Source organism: Trachurus japonicus, chromosome 12 (genome assembly GCF_045865225.1).
Source record: "Trachurus japonicus isolate A0001 chromosome 12, Traja_1.0".
NCBI classification, from domain to species: domain Eukaryota; kingdom Metazoa; phylum Chordata; class Actinopteri; order Carangiformes; family Carangidae; genus Trachurus; species Trachurus japonicus.
In genome coordinates this window covers 29,180,174-29,202,430 of record NC_140918.1, presented here as the reverse complement: position 1 = coordinate 29,202,430, position 22,257 = coordinate 29,180,174, and the positions used below count along the sequence as shown (strand labels likewise).

Genomic DNA, 22,257 nt, shown 5'->3' with positions numbered 1-22,257 from the left:
TTTCAGTTTAATCGCTCCTGTTTTGCGGTAGTTGCGTATGTCCGCGCATCGCCACGGCAGCAATGAATGGGAGTGGATGTAAGTTCCGCTGTTTAGGCTGTTTCCAGCCCTCAAAGCCGCAATTTTTTTCCACAGACAGCATCAGATGGAGACTCAAACATGCACCGAGAAGTTTATTTACTTCAAGCAAGCCGACATGTTTGTAAAAGTCGATCTAATTCAAAGTCTCCCAGAGTCTCGCGCGAGACCCAAGTTGCAGTGCTGGTGTATTCAGGCACAGTAGGAGCTACCGCTTGTGTCATAAACACAGGAATATCAACTCTTTGCTTGCTTGAAGTGTACATTTTTTTCCACAGACAGCGTCAGATGGCTACTCAAAGATGCACCGAGAAGTTTTTTTTACTTGAAGCAAGTAAAGAGTTGATATTCCTGTGTTTATGACACAAACGGTAGCTTTTCCCACTGCACCTGAACACACCGAGCACGGCAACTGGGTCTCGCGCGAGACTCCGGGAGACTTTGAATTAGATCTAGTTTTACAAACATGTCGGCTTGCTTGAAGTAAATAAACTTCTCGGTGCATGTTTGAGTAGCCATCTGACGCTGTCTGTGGAAAAAAATTGCGGCTTTGAGGGCTGTAAACAGCCTAAACAGCAGAACTTACATCCACTCCCATTCATTGCTGCCGTGGCGATGCAGGGACAGACGCAACTACCGCAAAACAGGAGCAATTAAACTGAAAATCTTCAGATTCCTTCTTTTAGACCTAAAATTATATGAAAATACACCCCTGAGTTGAATTCGCCTGGAATTGTCCTTTAAGGAGCTGAAATCAGAGAATTTGGACTTTTTTTGCTCCAAAAACTACACAAACCAATTATTAGATTATCAAAATAGCTGACAATCAATTTAAAAATTGATTATTGTGCGATTAATTGATCAATTGTTGCAGCTTTAATGCCCACTGAACTAGGGAATCCAATGTGTCAAATGAACCACATGGTGATAATTAACACTAAAGCAATAATCATTTGCATTTCTGCTTCTGCAACCGTTGCATACCTGTTTGTTTTCATCATTCCTAATGTTTTTTTTTCCTGTTTGGTTTTACTATTATCACAATCATCAAGTACTACAGTATAAATACCACCACCATTGCACTTCTGAGTAGTACAAGTGCTGCTGCTGTGCCAACCACGCTACTTGTACGTCTACATCATCTTTTACTAATACTGCTGTTAGTATTACAAATAGTTCCTCTGTCAGAACAAAAGCAGCGGCAGCAGCGGGGGAGAAGAGGAAGAGGTGAGCTGACAGTGAAGGTTTTTCAGGTCGACAAGAAGAAGAGAGTAATAAAGACAAGAACGGGGGAGGAAGAGAGGAGAGGCGCAGCAGGTGTGAGAGAGCAAGCGTTAGACTCTGAACAGCAGGAGAACAGATGAAAGTGAGGCGGAGAGAGACGGGGACAGCGTGGACGGGCAGCGCGTCCATACCGCTGTGTTCAGGACACACGCCGTTTCCCCGTCTCATCACATTCACTTCAACAACAAAACAGCCTGTAGCCGCGGAGACACGTGGCCCTGCTGACTGCAAAACACTCCTTATTGTAGGCTAATGTCTCCGGCTCACGCATGGAGACGTTGTGATTTCACCGCGGGCGCCGGGGCTTCTGAGATCTGCAGTAATGTCAGGAATTCAATAAAAGTGCATTTTGCTTCTCTTCATTGATGCTTACAGTTGACTTTCACCAAATATGAGAATATTTTCATAACAGAATAAATATTCTTGAGCCTCCTCAGCAGGATTTTGACCGCCAGGCGTCCACTGATCACAGTGTTTGAAACTAGCAGACTGCATATAAAATGTAGTGTACAGATTAAACAGGGAGGAAATTAGTGAGTTTAACAGGCGATAGGAGGCTCATGTGGTTGGTGCTTTAAATGAGATCTCCATCTTCACTACTTGTACAGCAAATGATACAGCATCATGTAGACAAGGTAAAGCTAATTGAGGAAAAGAAATACATTTACAGAATTAGCAACAAATTAAAATTATAATTGCATTTAAATGACACATATGCAATTGAAGATGCATATAAAATAGGCTACATGTGCAAAATATATATATGCATAGTGATGGGGAAAACAGTGTTATAAAATAATACTTTTTCCAGTAACAAGAACTCAAAAGCGTTACTGTTTCCACATTCCCTGGTCCTAATTAGTTTCTTGTATGATGTACAGTAGCCTATAATTTAGTGACTAACCCAGTTACTTTTTGGGGAAAGTATAGTAGCCTAACTATAACCAATAACTTTTTAAAAAGAACATGCCCAACACTGACTGCCAAAGATTTCCCCTCTGGAGATGAATAAAATATGTTTTCTTTTCTTACGTTTTACTGGGGCATAGATTAATTGAATAGCCTACATTAAAAAATGAAATATAAATAAGACTAAAAAGTAAATTTGAAGATTTATAATAACAACAAAAGCAAAAACGTCTCAGCAGCAGCTTAACCTTAGCTGGACCGGGAATTAAGACATTGCCAGTTTCCATGTGCCACCATGTGCCACTACCTGCAGAAACATCCCGACTCCACTCTGCTCTCGCGCTCATTGACGCAGATTCAAACTACTGTACGTTAGCAACAGAGATGGAGGACAAGTCAAACAAGACAAAACGAGTGTAATTGATGCGGGAGGTGTGCCCTGACGTCTGCATTACGTCAGGGTAGCTACAATACCTGCAAGAAAGCTCACTTCCTAACATAAAGCTCAGTGTCACTGCTGCGTCATTTCATTTCAGGCTGCTAGTTTATACAATATCTGCTGCAATCTCGGTGGCTAACGTTAGCATACGTGGCTCCGTGTTCCGTGTCAATAACAGACATACCGGCTTTTCTCCTTGAAACATTATTCACTCTCCCATCTCTCGTTCTTTCCTCTGCATCAGTTCATCACTTCTCTTCTTTGACTTTTTTTGCACGCAACTCCATCAGGTGATTAAAAAACACTTGCGACTGGATGTCGTCATTACATGATACGTCACAAAAATCAATAGGAATTGTGGGAGATGTAGTTCATGGTCACCACCGTACCCCTTAATGTAGTTTTTTACCTTAAAATAATGGGCCTCATTCACAAACCATTAAAAACAAATTTGTTCTTATATTAAGTCCTACTTGCAAAGTTTTTACGAAGATTGTTGCCTTCATGTCTGTTTTCTTTGTCTAAAAAAAAGTTTTTTGTCTTTGTCTAAAATCTATGCATTGCACACTCAGGAGGAGAGCTGACACTTGTGTAAAATAACTGATTATTGTGTTTTCTTCTGTTCTGCAGTTGTAATATTATATGATTTGAATTAGAATACATTTCTTATATTGTATGATGTTGTTATAATTATTTTACAAATTATTGTAGTGTTCATTCATATTGTGGCAAGCTAGGCTTCTAACAATAACTCAAACAGACACTAACTTTAGATTTTGTAGCAGCCCAATTATGTCTGTTTGTTTCATTCCTGCAGCAGTACCTCCACTTAACTACTAAAGTTATTTTACGTTTGGAGTCTGGTGGTGCTCCCTCCCAGATTTTCGTTAATTTTACCATTCTTTCTCACTTCACCTTCTTAGCTAAGTGCCTGTGGGTTCTTCAGCACAACTGTTATTCTAAGATTATCACATGTTCTTAACCTCTCACAGGCTGCATGAAATGATGTCCTGGGGTTGGAGATTCATGTCACACACCGTGTAAGTGTAAGGTTATAGTGTGATTTTACATGTAAATCTAGATATTATGCTAAGTAGCTGTTTTACCATTTGTAAAAAAAAAAAAAAAAATTAGCCTACATCACATGGACATGTGATTCTTACTCATGTAAAATTCATGTGTTTTTAATGTTAGAGCGATGTGGAAATCTCTTGACGGACAATAGGTTCATGTCTTTTAAATTGTTAATCATATTCTTAAAAACTGAAGTGCCATTTGGAGCAAGTTTCCAAATCCCAAGAGCAACTAGCCTTCAGTGAGCAGATAATCCTTTTCATCCGCCCAGCAGAGAGAGAAATAAATGCAGTTTGCTGTGTGATTTTGCTCACAGTTTGTGTTTTTGTTATTTTTGTTTTCATGCTGCTTTAAATCAGCTTCACCTTTATCTGTTTTACCTCCGCACATAAACAGCCAGAAAACTTTACCTCTGACACAAAAGGCAAACTTTGTCTTTGTGTTTATTAACATGAGAAAAGCTTGGTTTTGACTCTGGGTTTTGGCTGCGGCTGAACGCGGTTGCGATCGCACAGATCCGAGGCGATGGAATGTTGACGTGCATCTGGCTTGTGTGTGTTACGTAAGTTGCAACTGTCGGTTCGTGTGTGGATCACAATGCTGCCTGCAGCAGCCGCGCATACACCCACTCACACACGAACACACACCATCTTGTTGTAGTCACTTCTGGGGACGCTGCGTCGACGTCGATGTGTTTCCCTCATGTTTAGCCCCGGATGTTTCCAGGTCATTGTCGGCCCAACGCTCTATTATGATGATTGGTTTACACTGTGGTGACCTGTTTATCATCCTGCCCTTGTAAGGGTTTGTGTGTTTTTGGGATCACCGTGGGATTTCACGTCATGCAACAACTCCTGCTATTCTCTTGCAATAACTATTCACAGTATTTGTCAGTTGCTAAAACACTAAACCCTGTTATTTGCCTGAACCAAATGCTCAGCGGTTGGAACACATTGATTGAATCGGTCACTCTTTTGGCACGACCATACGCACTTCTCACCTGGTTAGACACAACTTGCAAACACATTCTCACTCACTAAATTTTGCACAGTTTGCACCGTAATGCAAGAAAGGTTAACACAATTAAAGCACCGTTTTCACAGCTTTTTATTAAACGCAACTGGAAACTGATCACACTTGTGGCTAATGATGTGAGGACAGGCCGTTATAAAGCAGTTCAGAGAGCAGGGGTTGGTGAAGGTTGGTACAACAGACAGAAACAACCTGAGAGGAAGAGGAAGAGCTGTGAAGAGGTGGTCCAGGAGGAGGAGGAGGGGAGAAAACTCAAGTAAGAAAAGTAACTTTGAGCTACTAGCCTACACCATGTTCTTGTCCAATGACAGTGAGGGAAGGAGGACAACCCAACCTAAGCAGATTCACTGTCCACCATAACCTGGAGATTCAAAGCAGAGCACATCTGTTCGTGTTTGTCATACTGTGAATGTTGTAATGACCAAAAAATGCAAAAATATGTTTCTCTATGTCACTGCATGTGTATTTTTGTAACTGCATGTTCTCTTTTTGTAGAACGGGGCCGCATGAGTGTGGGAGGACACCTACTGTATGTCCACCCCTCACCAAGAGACATGATGCTGTGGCTGAATGATTCTACTTGAGTTTGATTTTGTGGTTTACACTGACTGTACACATGTACAGCTCTGGAAAAAATAGAGACCTCTCCAAAATGTTGTTAATAAATCAGCTTCTCTACATGTATGGCAGCCATCGATTCCAGTGTCTATTGAACTCCAACACAAGCACACCTCACTCTACATAGCTGATCACCTGAACCAAATCATATTTAATGAGGAAGAAAAATTATAAATAAATTAAAAAAAACACTGCTGCAATTAAAAATTGGGATTATTCCACCAATTTTGATTTCTAAACTCTTATTAAGTTTAAAAAGTAGTGTTGTGTTGTTTTCTTTGCATTATACAAGGTCTGAAAACACTGGAACTTTTTTGTTATTTTACAAGTACACAACCGTGAACTTTGTGTTTATTTTAAAGGTCAGATATATTCACCTTTATGCTAAATATTACAGGAAAATAAATGTATCTGACAGCTCTGAGTGAACCATGATCATGATTTCATGCTATTTTGTCATCATAATGAATATTTAAAAAGCTAAATATTGTAATACACTGACTGCTATGTGAACCATCTGATTTACACCTCAGGAATCTTATGTGAACATAATGCAAAATAATTAGCCTGACAATCAAATTAGATTATATTTCATTTTAAGTTCATTCATCTGCTTTATTTATTTATTTTAGTTAGCAATGATCTGAATGTCACATGTGTTCAGACTGAGGCTGTTCTCACAGTGAAGGGAACAGCTGATTCTATCAGGAACAGCTCATTATAAACAAACACTGAAAGTAGTTTTAAAAATAATTGCAATATGCCTGTAAATTATAATAATAATAATAAAGTATCTAACTATATCTAAACTAAGTTCATCAGAGCAAGAACATCAGCAACACCAAGAGAGATTCTATCACAAAATATCCAGCTATTCAGAGTTAAAGGAGACATATTCTGCCCCTTTTCCACAAATTAAAATAGTTCCCAGGTGTCTTAAAGACATGTCTGTGACATGCTTTGGTCAAAATACCTCAAGGATCACACATCTCAGCTCTTTTCATCCTCTCAAAACAGCCCTGTTCAGAACGGCTGGTTTCAGTGTCTGTCCCTTTAAATGCAAATGAACCACTGCTTGCCCTGCCCCTTCTACTGGTACCAGGTAGGGGTGGGGTTATGCAATTTCAAAAACTGAAAACTGCCATATTTTTCACATCACAGTTTGGGAGCCGGAAGGCAATACAAACACCCAAATATATGTTTAAAAGCCTTCAAAAAGTGATATTTCCATAATATGTCCCCTTTAAAAACCAGTCTCCTGTACTGTACACACTGCACACTCTTTTCCTTTCTACTAAGAAACTACTAAAGACAAATGTTTCTCCTAGAGCATACTTACAGGACGATTTATGGGATGTTTTGTTGTTTTATGAATCACATTGGCATCATGTGTATTTTAAGTTGGAACTGATCTGAGAGCATGTTTCCTGAACTTGATGAAGCAAAGTCAAAGACCTCGTGAATCCAAAGTACACAGCAGCGATCACCAGTCAGAGAAGACACACAGAGGAGAGGAAGAGGAGAAGATCATGGAATGCGAAGAAGTCACGAAGAAAAAGACAAAACCTTGACTCTGAACTCATGCCATTCCTTCATCTGCTGTCGCTTCCTGTTTTTAGTAGGCAAACCCCTCGCATCCTGCTAGAAACAAACACTGTGTCAGTCACTGTGACGATGGCTGTTGTCTTCCTGCTGTTTTCTTCCTCATTAGACAAAATGGACCAAAATAACTCGCACTGATAATAACATGCAAATCGCAGCAAACAGGCGAGGACAGTGGAAGGGATTTGGGGGATGCTCCTGCACTAAATCTTCGCCTTGGGAACGATTATTATCTGCTTCTTTGGGCTGAACCTTGCTCCGCCTCAACCCCATTAATTGGGATTTGTCCAAATCCTCAAAGAGTCGGTGACTAATTGAGGACGGGTGGACTGACTGTTGTGTTGTCTGTCCCCTCGTCACCTCCAGCTCTGGAGTCTAACGGATGATAGCTTGGCTGCAAAAACCAACACTGAGACTGAGACATCGCAGCTGACGACGAGCAGCTAACACATTGGATAACATTAACACAGTAATTAGTGAACATCTAGAGAAACATGGAAACAGCTTTTTCATTAAGCCCGTCCTCATTAACATTCCATAAACACCACAGACTGAAAGTACTATTAATTTTCATTTAATGTTTCACTGAAGCTGGGCCGAGCTTTGCTGTATTTCTGCTGCCTCACTGCCTTTAAATCTGCAGCATATTTCCTAATATCAACAGATCATCTCAGCAAAGGCTACACTTCAACTAGTCTGTACCTGACTGTACTGCCAAACATTCATCTAAACTCCACAAACAGACAGGAAAGAGAGAAATCAGGTATACGGTGTGAAACCTGTAGCTGGGTTAACATGGAGCCAAATATTTAGCTTAGAATGGGTTTAGATGTCCAAACTGAGTGAAAATGCTTCATATAAACAGCTCGAACTGAATAAACAGGCACAAACCCAATGAAATTTCATTTGGTTTCAGAAAGGGTGGAATACACCTTTTCTTAAAGGTCCAGTGTGTAATATTTGACAAGGTTGATTGGCAAAATCTGAAAATACTACCAATTAATATATTTGTATAAGTGTATAATTGCTATAAAATAAAATCTGTTTGGTTTTCATAGCCTTAGAATTCTTCTTTTATATACGTATGTAGCAAGGGTCTTGCTTAGAGAGTCGCCATCTTGCCCCGCTATGTTTGTACAGAATAGAAAATCCAGCTAACCAGAGACCACGTTTCAAGAGTTTCATGTTCATAAATAAACAATAGAATTATTTAATCATAAATGTAATAATACATTTTATTCATAACGTGCTTTAACAAGTGCTCAAAGACACTTAAATAATAGCTTTTACGAGTGCTTGAAGACGCTTTAATAGATAAATTATAGAATCGGAATGCTAAATGTCACTGTTTTCCCCTCATTGTACACACTGGACCTTTAAAGAATTGAAAAGTGAATGTTGGTTATGTTCTTTCTGCGTATCCTCCGTGTCGACGTAAATGCGTAGTGACGTTTCTTCACTTGCAAATGCTTGAATGAAAGTGTCAAAACAATGACAACTACTGTGCTGATCAGACCATAGATCTCCATCTTTGATTTCTAGAGTTCTCAACGGGCCTGAAAATTCAAATCCGTCCGTCAGCATTAATTCTCGGCCTGAACCCGGCCAGACTCGGCAGTGGTACATGTACAGTAAACACCCGACTGGATTAGATCAAATGTAAACAGTTACTGTAAGAGAGTCTTTCTTTTTTCCCATGTAGTGTGTCTACAGAAGAAGCTCACAGGGGGAAAGTTGTTAGTGAACTGTCCAACACATCATATGCCATCAGTTTCATCTACTCAGTATAAGTAGCAGCAATAACATTTTGACTCAGATCTATCTTTTCTACCAGGAGGACGGCAGTGAACTGACTGCTGGTCTCCCTGCAGTATGATGCTGGCTCTAAAAACACCCACGCACATTTTCAAATAGTAAGTATTTGGATAAACTGGCCACTTAATGTGGAGTAGGGGAGACCGGGGATGGATGTAACATTTCATTTTTGATTTATTTCATTCATGGTTTGTACATTCTCACATAGTTGCACATATACACATTTTCATCATGAATGAAAATCATTACACTCCTGTCTGTATCTTGGAGTTCTTTTAAGCCAGTGTGTTAGAAATGTAATACCAGCTAGTTCCATGTGTCTGCTGTTAAATTGCGTAGCTGTTAACTTAGTCTGATCCTAACCTTAACCCTAACCCCTTCGTCCTTCTCTTTCAAGACCAGGCATACTGAAATTCAAAGAAAACACAAATGCAATTCAAATTTGGGTTGTAGTAAGTTGTTAACATTCTTCATCGTTGTTACAACTAACCAGACTCTTGTAGCCATGAACTTTACCTCACAGCTAACAACTAAAACATAAGCACCAACAACTTGCATGGAAGATATATAGACACAATAAACATCATTTAAGTTTGATGAGTTTAACTACAGATCCTGCAGTGCTATCATAAAAATAAATGAATTTTAAAAAATAAAAAATAAAAACTTTCATGCTTCCTTGGCTCCTTCTAAAACTGTGTTTGTTGTGTTTGTGTTTGTTACCATCCCCCATCTCTCCCCTATTCATGAAAAACAGTCAATGAGTGGAATTTGTTTCAGCTTTGAATCCCTGCAGTCGTCCCTATTGGTTCAAAATGCATTCTGGGATACTTTACTCTCTCGATCCTCATTAAAATTGGTGGAAAAAGAACAGTTGTGGATATTTGATCTGTACTTTAGATCCAGACTTTGATTTGGAACAGTACTGAAGTTCAGCAGAACACAGAGCGAGGAAGCTCTGGTGCTGTCTATTGTTACAACAGGTGCAGCAGCTAACAAACATCCATCACACTGCTATTCAAACCACAGGTTTTGCTCGCACGTTAGAAAAAACCACCAATGTCAACATAATTATAATAATGATAATCACTCTATCACTCCGCCCGCCTTCTGTCTCTCCACGCGTTTCCTCTCTCCTCCGCCTTTAAGTATTTTTCCCCTCTCTCCCATATCTCACTGCTCAGTTTTTCTAATTAATTCCCAGTTTACAGTCATCTCCTCAAACACACATACACACACGCACAGAGCCAGACTGCTAATTGAATTTTTAAGCCTCTGCTGTTCATTAGCATTCTGTCTTGTAATGTGTTGTGTGCTGTCTGTATGTGTGTGTCTGTGTGAGCTCGGGCTGGGATGAGGGCTCAGTGAATTCACCAAAAAGCAGCTTCCAGGTTCTCTGATTGGTTGTCTGCAGCGTACAACAGCAGACACTTGTTTCCTTTGTCATGGGTTTTCCCAACTCCTAGAAATAACATTTCTACACAACTGCAAGATCAAAAGAAGTGTGTTTTCTATTGACATAATGAGGAAATGTTAAGTCACATTTGTGTTAATACTGAATGTAACAGTGAAGTGAACAGGCAGCAGCAGCAGCAGGAGCAGAATATCCAGCTCACACTGGATTATTATGGTTTTGTGTAGACCACAGGTCTCCAACTGTTTTCCTCTGAGAGCTACTCGAAGAAAATGAAAGTGGCTGAGAGCTCCTCAGCTCCAATGTTACGGCTTACATTTATTCACATATTGGATCAAAACTCTCACTCTGAGCTCCGAACAAAACCAGATGACTGAGGACATCAAATTTAAAACTCACATTTGGTCCCTGGGACAATCTCTACACAGTACAGTAGTATAACTAGGCTACAGTACATTGCAGTACAGTACAGCGAGCTGGAAAAATCCATCCAACATCTATAAATCTGAAGAAGTTCCTCATTTGGAAATCAGTGATAGTCATCTCTTCGATAAATACAATATGGGCTAAAAAAAAAGGGAAAAAAAGAAAAGTGGCTCAAGTTAAATGTCTCAGTATCCTCTCTGTATCCATGGAAACATATACTCTGTTTCCTGCTTTTTGTTCAATCAGATGAGCTGTTATGCATGTATGTTGCCGACAGCAGATCTGATGGAAGTGGCTCTCCAGCCATTTTTACATCAAGGACCTATGCCCTGCATTTAGTTACAAATTACTACTAATAGAAATATGACTTATTTTTTTAAAATCATTCTAGTAGTTTAGAAAACAGCAAAATAGCAGCAGTACTCAGAACAATGTGCATATATCAATTTATTGCAAGCTTTCTGTCATTGTGACCTTCTTCGGGCATCATTCTAGTAGTTTAAAATGCCTGAGTTGTTCTGTGTGTTTCGATAATGTGAATAGAAAAGTTAATCTTCCACTTAGCCCAATGGTGCAATATTATGCCCCCCCCCCCAAAAAAAAATAAACCTTACTAAAATGTTGACGACCACTGGAATAACACACAAAAGCTCTTGCAGAGAGCTTGTTTGTTCCTTTATTCTGTTTTTTTTTTTTTTGCTTTTTCTTGTGACTTTTTTTTTTGCTCTTTCTTGTGATTTTGTGTTTGTGTCTTTATGCCTTTACCTTAAAGCAGAAGTAAGTGGTCCGGTCGTTTTCGCTAATGCTGCGTTCCAGGCAGGCTTTTGAAATCGTAAATTACAGCTTCAAGTCACAACTTACGACTTTGTAGCGTTCCAGGCAACCCACTCGTGTTTTTCCGACCTGTTTTACCTGTGAAAGTCACTATAACGGCCACTCGTAACTTCCGACCGGTGAACTCGTACCAGATCAAACTGGTACGACTTCACGATAACTATTTAAGACTTATATTAACACAAATATATCACTTACTTCTGCTTTAATCCTAAACCTATTTTTATGTCTCAATTTAAAGCACTGTGGCTTCTCCTGTGGTTTTTAAATGTGCTTTGTAAATAAAGTTGATTGATTGATTGAAAAGATTGATTGATTGATTGATTGATATCTTTATTTCGATCATGTAAACGACAGTGTAAAAAAAATAAAATAAATAAGATAAAATAATAATATAATAAGTGAACAGAAAAAAAATGTATACACAACATCTCATAAGCAACGCAGTTTACATGAGCGAAAAGGAGTAGGAAGAAGTATAAACTTATCTAATCCTACCCCTATCATTTTAACTATATGTTCTAATTAAACATTTTACACATTACACATTTTAATCCAAATAGTAAGTAAGCAAACACCTTGTGTGAATTATTCAATGTACCTCTGGAGAATCATTTCTTTATGTCTCTTTTTAAACATGATTATACTCGAAATGTTTTTGATTTCAGTACTCAGATTATTCCACAGTTTTACTCCACAAATGGTGATACAGAAACTTTTCTTTGTTGTGCGAGCTCTACCAACCTTTAGATTTGATTTCTCTCTTAAATCATAACCTTGCTCTCTTTCGTGAAACATTCTCTGAATGTTTCTTGGTAGCAGATAGTTCCTTGCTTTATATAATACTTGGACTGTTTTATGCTCCACCAAATCAAACAATTTTAGAGTTTTAGATTTCCAAAATAAGTCATTGGTGTGTGCCCCATAATCAACCCTGTGAATAATTCTCATTGCTCTTTTTTGCAGTATGAAAAGTGGCTGAAGTGCAGTTTTGTATGTGTTTCCCCATGTCTCCGTACAGTACTCTAAATAAGGAAGAATCAGTGAATTGTACAGAATATAGAGTGATTTATGATCTAGGACATGCTTTGCTTTTACCAAAACTGAAATGCTGCGAGACAGTTTAGATTTGATATGTTTAATGTGAGGTTTCCAGCAAATTTTGTCATCTATTATCACTCCCAGGAATTTATTTTCATTTACTCTTTCAATATTTACACCATCTATTTGTACCTGTATTTGATTGTGTATTTTACAGTTTCCAAATAACATGATTTTTGTTTTGTTCAGATTTAGTGATAATTTATTCTTGTCAAACCATTTTTTAATTTTACTTAACTCTGAAGTGATGACATCCAAAAGTTGCTGCAAATTTTCACCAGAACAAAAAATGTTTGTGTCATCTGCAAATAAAATACATTTAACTAGACTAGACACATTACAGATGTCATTAATATATAGGACAAAGAGTTTGGGTCCCAACACTGACCCCTGGGGGACACCACATGCAATATCCAGACATTCTGACGAACAGTCTCCCATCTTCACATATTGCTGCCTGTTTCTCAAATAACTTCCCACCCAATTCAAGGCAACCCCCCTGATCCCATATTGCTCCAATTTATAAATCAATCTATTGTGGTTAATTGTATCAAATGCTTTTTTTAGATCAATGAATACTCCTGCTGCATATTGCTTTTTATCTATGGAATCTGTTATAGTTTCTATAAGTTCTGTTAAAGCAAGTGATGTTGAATGGTTTGATCTGAAACCATATTGACTGTTACTAAGTAAGTTGTGTTTTTCTAAAAAACTGTCCAATCGATTATTAAAAAGTTTTTCTAGTATTTTTGAGAATTGAGGAAGAAGAGAAACAGGCCTGTAATTTGTGAAGTGGTGACGATCCCCAGTTTTATACAGCGGTGTTACTTTTGCTAGTTTCATTTTATGAGGAAATTGCCCGGTTTGGAATGATAAATTGAAGATATGAGTGAGTGGTTTAGAAATCCCAGCAATAACCCTTTTTACTGTTTTCATGTCTATGTCATGACAGTCAGATGACATCTTGTTTTTACATTTATTAACAGTTTCTATAATTTCTTTTTCTTCTATTGCTCTGAGAAACATAGAAGAAGGATTCCTTTCTATGACCTCCTCATTGGTACTTCCAGTCATTGGTGGATCGGGGATTTTTTCTGCCAATTTCGGTCCAACACTTACAAAGAAATGATTGAACTTATTAACCACCTCCTCAATATTATCAACATTTAAATCATTATCAATAAAATATTCGGGGTAATTAGTCTGTCTAGAGCCATTTCTTATTATACTGTTCAAAATATTCCAAATACCTTTAATATTGTTTTTGTTATTTTCTAATATTTCATTATAATATTCCTTTTTACGTATTCTCATAATGCTAGTTAATTTATTTTTATATTTTTTATATTTGTTTTCAGCTTCTGCTGTTCGATGTTTTAGAAATTCTCGATATAATGTATTTTTCTTTTTACAAGCGTTTTGAAGTCCCTTTGTGATCCACTGATTATCTTTATGATTTTGTTTTTTTCTATATTGTTTGATTGGACAATTTTTATCATAGAATACACAAAACATTTTTAAGAATTCATCATATGCTTTGTTGCAGTCATTTTCTTTATATATTCGTTCCCAGTCTTGAGCTAGCAAATCATTTCTTAATTTAACCATAGACTCTTCTGTCCTAACCCTTCTATATTGTAGTTTGTTATCCTGTTGGTTATTCATGTGGCTGTTGTTGTAAGTTGTAAAAACAGGCAAATGGTCACTGATATCACAAACTAACAGTCCGCTCACTGTGTCATTATCTATTTGATTAGTGAAGATATTATCAATGAGTGAGGCACTATGCGAAGTAATGCGGCTGGGTCTGGTGATTTTAGGATATAGACTTAAGCTGTATAAAGTGTTGATAAATTCTTCTGTCATTTTGTGTTTATTTTGGTTTAGTAAGTCAATGTTAAAGTCACCACAGATAAACATGACTTTCTGACTTATTCTTGAGAAATTTTCCTCCATCCAGTCCCTGAACAAGTCTATGTTTGAACCTGGTGCTCTGTATATACAACTCACAATGATATTTTTCTTTCTCTCCATTACAATTTCTATAGTAACACATTCAAGAAGATTATCTACTACTACTGACAACTTTTCATCAACCTTGAAATTGAATTTCCTGTCCACAAACAAAGCAACACCACCACCATTCTTGTTTTTTTCTGTTTACATAGACCAATTCATATCCATCCAGTACAAAGTCAATAGCCCGTTCACTGTTCATCCAAGTTTCTGATACAGCAATGATGCTAAAAGGCTGTGTGATCTGGCTTAGGAAATATTTTATGTTCTCAAAATTGGCATACAGGCTCCTGCTGTTAAAGTGGATTATTGATATTTTGTTTCCAGATTTTATAGTGTTGTTGAACTGTTCTTCAGTGTAATAGTAGCAGTTGTTCTTGATGTTAGGGAAAAAGTTGTTTTCTGGATCAATGTCATTTTCTATGTCCTGTGGATGATGCTCAGTATATTGAAAAGGGTTTAGTTCTAGATCCTCATATTCAGTAATCCTTTGTGTAACATTATTATTTCCAGAATGTGTTTGGGTTGTGTTTGTTATCATTAAAAGTGTGTGGGGTTACCCATACCTGCTAGGCTTGTTGCTCTTGGCTATTTTGGAGTACTGCTGCGAGGACGAATGATCAGTTTGTCGTGCCGTAGGTAGGCAATGTCCCCCCTCTCTCTCGCAGCTCTCAGATCTGGCATCAGTTCTTTCCTCTTCCTCCTCACAGCATCTGTGTAGTCCTCATTTATGTAGATTTTACTTCCCTTCAGGTTCTTGGTGTGTTGTAGAATGGTTGATCTGTCCTTATATCTTAAAAACCTCACTACTATGGGCCTGGGTCTGTCACCTCCGGGTTTCCCTGTGCGATGGGCTCTCTCCAACTCCATGTCCTTCTTTAACTGTAGCTTTTCAGCCAGAACCTTCTTCACCTTTTCCTCTGTCTCAGCCCAGGTTTCTCCTGGTGACTCCATTATCCCATCAAAGACCAAATTGTTTCGTCTGGACTGTCCCTCTAAATACTCCATCTTGTCAGTGACAACTAGTAAACTGTCACACACTCTAAACAAATCTGTCTGCATGGAGTTGCAGCGATCAGCTTGATTAGCATTATTTGTTTTGATGTCATCCACCTCTTTTTGGGTAAATTGAAGGCTTGTTTTTATGTCTTGTAGTTCTCGTGTTAATGTTTCCATTCTGGTGTTCGTGGAGTCCATTATTATTTTAACAAAGCCTTTAAAATGTTCTTGCTGTTGTTGAAGTAAAGCTGTGAACATGTCCTTCTGCTGTTGTAGCAGTTCTGATACTTGTGTGAGTGAAACATGATCTTCATCAGATTTTCCTTCTGCTCTTAATTTAGGTGGCATTTTTAGCTCTGAGTAACAGTACTCAAACAAAGTACCTGCCCTAGCCTGGTAGCTAGCTGCTGCCTGCAGGTGGCTGCTTCTGGGCTGCTCCGGTGGCTGCTCCTGGTGGCTGCTCCTGGTGGCTGCTCCTGGGCTGGCCTGGTGGCTGCTCCTGGTGGCTGCTCCTGGGCTGGCCTGGTGGCTGCTCCTGGTGGCTGCTCCTGGGCTGGCCTGGTGGCTGCTCCTGGTGGCTGCTCCTGGTGGCTGCTCCTGGTGGCTGCTCCTGGGCTGCTCCTGGGCTGGCCTGGTGGCTGCTCCTGGTGGCTGCTCCTGGGCTGGCCTGGTGGCTGCTCCTGGGCTGGCCTGGTGGCTGCTCCTGGGCTGGCCTGGTGGCTGCTCCTGGTGGCTGCTCCTGGCTGGCCTGGTGGCTGCTCCTGGTGGCTGCTCCTGGTGGCTGCTCCTGGGCTGCTCCTGGTGGCTGCTCCTGGTGGGCCTGGTGGTGGCTAGCTGCTGGTGGCTAGCTGCTGGTAGTGGCTAGTAGCCCCTGGGCCTGGTAGTGGCTAGTAGCCCCTGGGCCTGGTGGTGGCTAGCTGTTGGTGGCTTGTAGCCCCTTGGCCTGGTGGTGGCTAGCTGCTGGTGGGCCTGGTGGTGGCTAGTAGCCACAGGGCCTGGTGGTGGCTAGCTGCTGGTGGGCCTGGTGGTGGCTAGCTGGTGCTGGTGGCTAGTAGCCCCTTGGCCTGGTGGTGGCTTGCTGCTGCTGATGGCTAGTAGCCACAGGGCATGATGGTGGCTAGCTGCTGGTGGGCCTGGTGGTGGCTAGTAGCCACAGGGCCTGGTGGTGGCTAGCTGCTGGTGGTGGCTAGTAGCCACAGGGCCTGGTGGTGGCTAGCTGCTGCTGGTGGCTAGTAGCCACAGGGCCTGGTGGTGGCTAGCTGCTGGTGGTGGCTAGTAGCCACAGGGCTGGTAGTTGTCTGACTGCTCAGATCACTTCAATTCACTTAGGGTCTTTGTTTCAAGTTTTGTGTTTAAAATTGCCTCTTGTGTGGAACAAGTACACAATTGTGAGCGTAAGTAGTAACAGTTGAGTGAGAAAATACTCAGGATTACCAAGATTTCAAGCAGATTTTCAGGAGGATTTGCTGCTGCTGCCACTGCTGCCACTGCTGCCACTCTGAAAAGAGTTCAGTAACTTCAGACAACATGTTAATTTAAATTCAACTAAAAACAAAAAATGTTTCACTGTGTGTAACTGAAGTGGTTTAGTTAATAGAACCACAGACAGGACTGTGGACGGTCTGGTGTGACAGCACCTCTGCAGCTCCACTTTGAAGGTCCAGGTGATGGTGAACAGGGTTTAGAGTATGGTGGGAAAGAGGGGGGGGGGGGGGGTTAAATCCAGAACCACTGACACAAAAGAAAAGGTCCCTCTCAGGCTCACACACGTACACACACTCTCATCTCCCTGTGAGCTGCAGCTGCTGGTTTCCTGTCTCTTTAATCGCTCTAATTGACCAGGAGGATGGAGAGTCACTTTAGAGACTAAAACACTCAAACACACCGAGCTGAGCACGCTAAAGAGACAGACAGCTGATAGACACCCTGCCACACTGTGTGTGTGTGTGTGTGCGCACATTACCCAGAACCTCATTAATAGTCTGAGAATCATCATCAGCATGTTGTTCAGGTTATTCTCTCTACTTCCACCTGAAGAGAAGTCACTTGAGTGAGTTTGAAATGAACTCTCACCTCATGTCTGAAGACTGATCCTGCAGCTGCAGTCCTCATGCTGTTTGAAATTATTTCTGTCTATTGCTCCATTTCAAATGCCAACAGAGTGATTTTGCCTAGTCAGTATTCTAAAATATGCAAGTACAAGATCATTAATAAGAATTAGTACCCAACCGATTAATTGGCCGATTACAGCCCTTTGAAAATAATCATTAATCGTCCAAAAGCTGGCAGATAGACGCAGATGCCAGCACTTGATATATATATATTTATCCTTGTGCTCAGTGAAATGCATTGTTGGCCTGAAGTAAATGAATAACACAACAGTTACTGCTCTGCAAAAACCACTGTGCCACTCTGACTGATCCAATATATCACTTTGCCATATAACGATAACCTTATGTCTGAGAACAGTCCCTAATATCAACAAAATCCATATATTGGTCGGGCCCTAATATTTTTCAGCCTTGTCAAAGCTGGAATATAAAACATACAGAAGAATTGCATTAGTCATATCTGCAGGAAATACACCAAATATTAATTTCTCCAATGTGAGGATTTCCTTCTTTTTCATCATCTGATTGTGAGTTGAGTTGCATTGCACTTCTGGGTTGTTCCTATTGAATGAAATTATTTGTCATATGTCGGTCAGGATGGACTCTGCCCTCACCCAATGTCAGCTGGGATTGGCTCCGGTCCCCCTCAGCTTTTACAACCCTACACGGATAGGCAGTATAGCTAATGGATGGATGGATAGATTTCATCAATTTAAATGATTTTCATTTTACATTATCCAAACCACTTAAACCACTTAGGTTTGCAGGCTGGAGCCAATCCCATCGCGCGAGGGCTGGGTAACCCTGGACATGGTGCCAATCCATCATAGGACATAGAGGAATACACACACACACACACTGATTAACCTGCATGCCTTTGGACTGTGGGAGGAAGAACCCAAGCTGGGAGACTCTACACAAAAAGGCCACATCCTACTGTAGTGACAAGTCAGAGCCAAGAGCCGTTACCACTGTGCTATTTAAAGCAGATATCAGTGGCACGGCCGTTTCGGCTAATGCTGTGTTCAAGGCAGGCTTTTGAAACCGTAAGTTACAGCTTCAAGTCACAACTACGACTTGGTAGCGTTCCAGGTAACCCGTAGCTCGTGTTTTTACCGTCCTGTTGTCTGTGAAAGTTCCCTATAACGGCCACTCGTAACTTCCGACCCGTGAACTCGTACCAGATCGAACTGGTATGACTTCACAGGAAGGAAAAACACAAAGTACGAGTTTCCTTGAACGCACCATGAGTTAGCAGCCCCCGCCCTTGTCAGGCATCAATTGGTCCTCGTGCTACGTCACCACATTCACGCGCATCCCTTGGCTGCACACACAGCCCTTCATGCCGTTCTCTCCCCTCATTGGATAACACTTGTATCCCACAAGGAAAATTTTCTCCTCGGGTTACAGCAGAGCAGAGTGACGGAGAGACTCGTGTTTAGGCTGAAATACTTCATGTAAGTGATTGCTGACGGAAAATAGGACTATTTAGGACTTATATTAACAAAAACATTCCACTGATATCTGCTTTAATTTACATTAAAAATTAAAGGAATGAAAATACATCAATCAAGCTGACCTAGACAAATCATGTGTGACCTGATGGATATAAGAGTGACTGTAGAGCAGTTTGATCTGTTACTAACAGTCTGTGTACAGGCTGCTTCAACTGATTGCATAAAAACAAAAAAAACACACTCATGTTAAAAATGTAAGTGTATGTATCCACATAATTAAACAAAATGGATAAAAATGGATAGACAAACCGTAGTTAATTAGTGCAATGTCTTCATTTATAATGTGCAACCCTATGATTATTACAGTAGTTCTATAGTCTTGTGCAGATATTCAACAATTCAGAGTATTTCATTTTTTCATAATGTTGCATTTTATCATATGTGCACAGTACAGTTTGAATGTCGCCTATAAGCTCTGATTCATACAACTCCTTTTCTGTCAAACTAAATACCTACTTGAAGTTGTGCTGAGCCATCAGACACAATATTGTACTACAGCGCTGGTAAAGGCAACACACTTAAGTCTCTGTTAATGTCTTTCATTAACTGTATTGATCTTCAGCCATGCTCCATTCACTAAATGACATTACAGGTGAATTACTTTGGTGTATTGAATAAATATGAACAGTGAAATGAAGGAGCTAAGCCATATTAAATCAGTGTGTTTGACATGTGGTGTGTGTGTGTGTGGTGTGTCAAGGACAGGTCAAGGTGTTGTAGAAACATTAATTTGTATGAGGGAACCCACCCCCACCGGTGGTCACCAGTCTATGTTTTTTATGCTTTTTTGTCTGTGTTAAAGACAAAAACAGTGATCAGCACAAATCTGCACTTCAATGTATCATTGTGTGTACAGTATCACAATGAAGCAGCAACATCATTCTACATCACACTCAGTGTAAAGTGGTAGGAAACTGTCATCTCTGAAGCTGAAGCCTGTGGGACATAGCAACTGATCTCTGCTGACTGGCATTCCTGCCAACACTCCAGATTTATGCGAGAGTCTCCCTATTTTTAACCCTTTCTCCTGCCTTGCTCCCGATTGGTAATGTATCCTGCTATTCTTTCTATTTGATAATGATATGAGTGTTCCGTTCGCCAGGCTCTCGACCATGCCCACGCTGGAGGTGGTACTTTATGAACTGAAAATGAACGAGTCAGCTCCCACCGAGAAATATCTGTTGAAATTTCAGTCTGCTTGGTTCCAGGCCTCCCCAATTCTAGTCGCTAGCCACGTCAGTAAACACCACACGTTTTGCAAGCTATGTCAGTCCAACTTTAGTGTAGTTAGGTCTATGGATGGGTACCTTTCACATTTGAACCAATACGGTACCGATACTTATTTTGTTTGTAAAAAAAAAAATTGTCCAAAACAATTTAGAATATGTTTTCCTCAACAACATCACAACTCCTCAGCCTTTAGGAGTATTTCATGTTTAACGAAGTGCTTCCTCAGGTTTGAGGCATTACTGTCGCTCCCATTCCGAAGGACTGCCACTCCGACGGTCCGCCATTCCGAAAATTCCCGAAGGTCCGTCATTCCGAATTTCACGAGGGGCCGCCATTCTGAAAATCTCAATCGCGGTGTTATATTTTGAAAAGAAACTGGGTCTGCTTCTCGCGCTTTGCAACTACTCGCGGCACTTCCGTGTCCGGTGTGTCCCTGGCCGGCTAATAATGAGTAATGATACATAATGAGTGGGCTAATAAACCAGACAAAAAAAGTACCATAAGGTACTTTATTAGTCACATATACAGCTAGTACAGTGAAATTCTTTCTCTGCATTTAACCCATCCCTGAGGAGCAGTGGGGCAGCCACGGTGCGGCGCCCGGGGGACCAACTCCAGATTATTATAATGCACCCCTTCTGGGATTCGATACCCGGTCGCCCATACTGAGGACAGCTGCTCTACCCACTGTACTACCACGGCAAGCTCTCCACAGTCTTACTCAGAACATTTCATTACTACTTTTTGAAATGGTAGACCTTTTTTCAGGTTTGGAATGGCGTCCCATTTTCAAAAATAATTAAGAGCCGGCATTACGAAACATTAAAGTAAACGTTCGGAATGGCGGCCCTTCGGAATGCCGCACCGGACCTCGTGGCTGACTAGCGGTGTAGGTGTCGCCCGATGTGAGCGACGCAGCATTCGCCAATGTTGTTGCGTATAGTGGGGCTCCTCCACTCTCACTAACGCAACGCGAAGCTGTGTTCAGGTACTGAAATGTGGTACCGTTTGACTTCACGTGAATCGATTCTTCAGTGGTACCAAATTTGGTACCCGTCCCTTAAGTTAGGTCCTTGGGTGACATAGGGAACCATGAAGACAGAAGTCCTGGACACACACACACACTGACGGTGGTGTGGGTTCAGTCTGAACTTGTTGACAGCACTGTTCTGTTACCGTTAAACGTATTTGCCTCTAAGTAGACGCCTTCCTGCTCTTTCTGATAAAGATGTTCCTGGCAGTGACGGCTCCTCAACCATAACGCAGACTCTCACTGACACTCTCACAATGTTTGCACTTGCACTTAACACACATTTCCTGATATTCATTGATATGAAAGATGTTGAAATATGTAATACTATACTTTAAGACAATATTAGAGTTTGGATCTGAGAGAGTCAAGTGATAAACCTGAGACCTTGAAGTTGAGTCAGAGCTGCTGAGAGTAAGACATACATTGAAACTATAGATCTGTGAAGAGACCTCAAGTACTGCAGGGAAGGATTAGGCTCTCAAGTGAATAGAATAGACCGAATTGCCTTGTTGTTTACAACTATTTCCGGGTAGAAAACCTGCACGTAATTTGAATGAGAACAGTAGTAACGAACGAGAGTTGTATCATATTTTTCTGTAATCTGAAATGATTGAAGAAACGTTAATATTTCTCTGTGTGTGTTTCGTGTTGCTATGTGTTGTAGGCTATTCATTCCGTTTGGGGGAATCACAGTGTCTGGAAAGCATCAGTTGCTCAGCTGACAG

At 40.5% G+C, this 22,257-nt stretch overlaps 1 protein-coding gene across 2 annotated transcripts in view; it reads right to left on the bottom strand.

Annotated features, from left to right (window-relative positions):
* The window catches only part of dcc (DCC netrin 1 receptor), a 346,433-nt gene that overhangs the window by 225,137 nt on the left and 99,039 nt on the right, over window positions 1-22,257 (bottom strand). The window lies entirely within an intron of this gene.